This window comes from Prunus dulcis, chromosome 4 (assembly GCF_902201215.1).
Source record: "Prunus dulcis chromosome 4, ALMONDv2, whole genome shotgun sequence".
NCBI classification, from domain to species: domain Eukaryota; kingdom Viridiplantae; phylum Streptophyta; class Magnoliopsida; order Rosales; family Rosaceae; genus Prunus; species Prunus dulcis.
Genome location: NC_047653.1, coordinates 12,460,585 through 12,464,629, shown reverse-complemented (window position 1 = coordinate 12,464,629; position 4,045 = coordinate 12,460,585). Strand labels below are relative to the sequence as shown.

Here is a 4,045-nt window from a genome sequence, read left to right as displayed (position 1 = left end):
CGTCACTGTAGCACCGACAGATTTTTCACTCCCACGAAACCCCAGTCGAAAAACTGGAGCTCTGATACCACTTGTTGTGCGGAAGCGCCAACCAACTGCGAGTGAAAAATAAATAACAACAGGCAGGAGAAAAATTGAACAAAATAATCAACAAGAACAACACCAAGATTTATACTGGTTCGGCAATTGCCTACATCCAGTTTGGACGACGGAGTATTCCACTATAATCAATGGAGATATACAATAGTGTTTACCACTCAATTTCCCAAAGACCCAAATACACCCAACCTCACACACTCACAAAGGAAGAGAAAACAATGATACAAAGCAAAGAACAACTAGAGAGAATTTGTTTCTCTCTTTGGCAAAATGCCTTTCTTGCTATTTTTCTCTTCTACTCAACACTTGGTTAGATCCTTGGTTGGGATGCTTCAAATGAAACCATTTGCTTCCAATTTATAGCCAAAGATGCAAGAGTGTGAATGCAAACTCACCATTTTGGCTACCAACCATGGATGGCTACCAAACAATCCACCCATTTTGACCAAGATAGCAAGCCAACATTGATTCACATGGGCAGACTCCAAAATGTGAACTCCAATGAAAAAAAGGTCAATGGTTGGATACTGTTTGTCGTCTTCAATTATTTCCAATCAAATTTTACCCTAATTTACCGTGTCACATGCTTCGCTAAAAGTCATTATGACAAAAATTCTTATGAGCCAGACCTAAGGTCTTCAGAAATTGTGGATTTGTAGGCATGCTTCTGGGCTATGCTTTGTTGATATTAATGATATTAATTGGTTTTTTCAAATTCCCTTTGCTAATTTATATATATATATATATGTATACATATATACATACATACATACATACATATATGGGACGGATTCGTGGCACCATATTTTTGACACAATTTTTGGGCCATTAGATTACTCCACTTTTAATGGTTGAGATTAAATCAGACATGACAAATATTTTTAATGTTTTAAATAAATAATCATTAATTTTATTTTCTCTCCCATAAAAATAAAATAAAATAATTCTCTCTCCTCCCCTTTTTCTTGGAAACGTAATCTCTCTTTTCTTGATAGTATCCTTTTTTACTTAGTACTATAATCTCTCTTCTTTCTCACGCATACCTCTCTCTCTCTCTCTCTCTCTCTCTCTCTCTCTCTCTCTCTTTCCTGGGACCAGAAAAAAAACCTCCATCTTTTGTTACAGAGCTGAGAATCATTCCTGTTTATTGAGATCTGCATTTGAACGGTTAAGATCAAAATCAAGTGTAATCTGTCTGGCATGAGCATGATCAAAATCACTCATTGTCACCTAGTTACCAAATCTGCAGAGTTTAGGCTATGGCTACCAATGATTTCAAGCATATTGGCATAGCAGGCCGCAGTAACACATGGAAACTATACTTATATGCACTTGAACCAATTCTAAATCATGAGATATTTCCACGGAAGCACATAAAAAGGAGGGGATAGAAGTAGAGAGAGATTCTATTAAGTCTGATAAATCTTAGTACATACATTATCCAATCAATAGTCAGTCAGGAGTTTCGAGAGTGTGATGTGTCAGAATGAAAAACCAGAAAAAGAAGTGTTGGAACTATTTCATGGAAACAAACTAGGATGTCCCTAATTTTTTCGCTAGCATTACGATAGTACAGTCTCGCTGCAAACGAATTTGCCTTGGTGTGCCTTATCTAGATACCTAGAAAGGCACATTGCTTTCGGGCATGCTCAGGTATCAGTCTGGACAGAAGCTCAAAAGTTGCTCCCTTCAGCTCTGCACAAGCATCATCATTCCAAACGCATTATCAGCAGCATATATATATGTACAGGGATATCAATCACAGAAATGAAGAGCAAACCTTGAGGGTTGAAGTTGAATACAGGTGGCAAAGGGTGCCCACGAGCATTAGGATCACGAAGTTGATCAAAAAATGGGTGGACACAGGCCTCGAGCTGCCAAAATAAAGAAAATAAACTACATTTGATAATTTGCTATCTAATACATACATAAGAATTTCAAGTTCAATGGAATTAAAAGTTTAATACTCCAATGTCCCACTAATGTCCATCATAAGAAACTGGATTAAATAGAAGATCTGAACTAAATCTCATCCTTTAATTTATGCTTACAAGCTCTTCATTAAATTTATCCAAAGCATCATACTTGATTTTTGAACTCAACCTCTGCAAGAACAAAATGTCACATTAGCAATAGAATTCTCAATCACCAGCAACCAGAAATAGATATTTAAGCATATCATTGAGCATAAACAATAAATAACAAAACAAAACGTATTTGTTTTAAGAAAAATGAAAATGGAATAAAAATGGAGTAAAGAATTCATACGGTTGGTTTGCAGTTACTGGAGAGAGAGAGAGAGAGAGAGAGAGAGAGAGAGAGAGAGAGAGGTATGCGTGAGAAAGAAGAGAGATTAGAGTACCAAGTAAAAAAGGATACTATCAAGAAAAGAGATTACGTTTCCAAAAAAAAGGGAGGAGAGAGAAAAAAATTTTATTTTATTTTTATGAGAGAGAAAATAAAATTAATGATTGTTTATTTGAAACATTAAAACTATTTGTCATGTCTGATTTAATCTCAACCATTAAACGTGGAGTAATTTAATGGCCTAAAAATTGTGTCAAAACTTGTGTAAAAAACGTAGTGCCACGGATCCGCTCCCATATACATATATATATATATATCTGTATGTACTTAAAATTAGTTTTCTTCTTATTATAAACAACCACAATAATTATACATAAAAGTTTACCAAACACTTCGACAGTTTTATACTCACAACAGTTTCACTACACTCAACTGCTTTATTTCAAAGTTGATTATTCTCAAGATAAACAATTTTTTTAGAAGTACAACAATACTAAACTGACACTAAGGCTAACTCAAAGCCATTAGGTCATATTATTCAAACAGAGAATATATAAAGCACAGCTAGTTCTTTCTCATAATCCAACTCATAGGCTCATACTGGTGCCGGATCAATCAAATACGAAGCGATGCAATTGTTCATCACTTTTCCACCATGTGTGTAGGCATCATATTTTTTGTAGAGGAGATCCACGACTCTTGTTAAATTAACAATACGTTCAAGGATAGGCATCGGCATAGAAGTTGGTCTAAGGAACTCCTCGTTGATATCTTTCCACAAATCCACAATTTGTTTGTTGAAGACATCAATTATCTCTTGCTTATCTGAGACCCCATATTGCTTCATGTAACAATCAATAGCACAAGCAACATGGCCCCTCCCTTTTTCAAACTGCAAAAATGGAATCCAGAATCCCAAACAAGAATCTAAGTGATGAAATAGTTACGAATTGAGAGACCTAAGTTATGTAATAGTTAAAGCACAATTTAGTACGTAGTCTTTGTGTACCTTGCTCGAAACGATGTCATCCATGAGCCTAACAATGATATTGGAAGCTCTAAGCATTTTAGGGTCATTGAACAACCACTCAAAGGACTCCTTGGTTACAATATCTCCCATGCCAACTAAAGATGTAGCTGAAAGTGCGAAGCTAGCAGCAGAAGTTGCAGCAACACGCATATACTCCTCCATGCTTGGGATGCATCCTTCGTGGAACCATTTGGCCTCATCAAAGTAAGCTTTGGTAATAGTTTTCCACTGCATATGTGGGACATAAATATTATGTAAATTAATTGTAATAGTGAATTAATAAGCTGTGTGTTTCTTTAATTAATTAACATACCGCTTCTTTTGCATAGTGAGCTCGGTATGCTCTTCCTTCTTTCACCATCTCCTCCTCAATTTCATTGAAAACATTCAAAAGCGCATGGAAGAATGTTTGCATGTAGTCTGGCAGTCCATCCATGCAATTGGCATGCCATCTGTAAATTGCATACACCATATTCATCTGAAGCATATAAACAAAACATTTTTTTTTTTTAATAAATAATTTCAAACCTTTGATGAATTGCTTCGGTAAAGTTCTCAAGTTCTTCAAATGTACCGAATGCGTCATAGATATCATCCATTACAGACATC

General features: G+C 35.6%; 1 pseudogene; it reads right to left on the bottom strand.

The window, feature by feature from the left end:
* Nucleotides 1–3,001: 3,001 nt before the first annotated feature.
* Nucleotides 3,002–4,045, bottom strand: part of LOC117625383 — a 2,352-nt pseudogene continuing 1,308 nt past the window's right edge.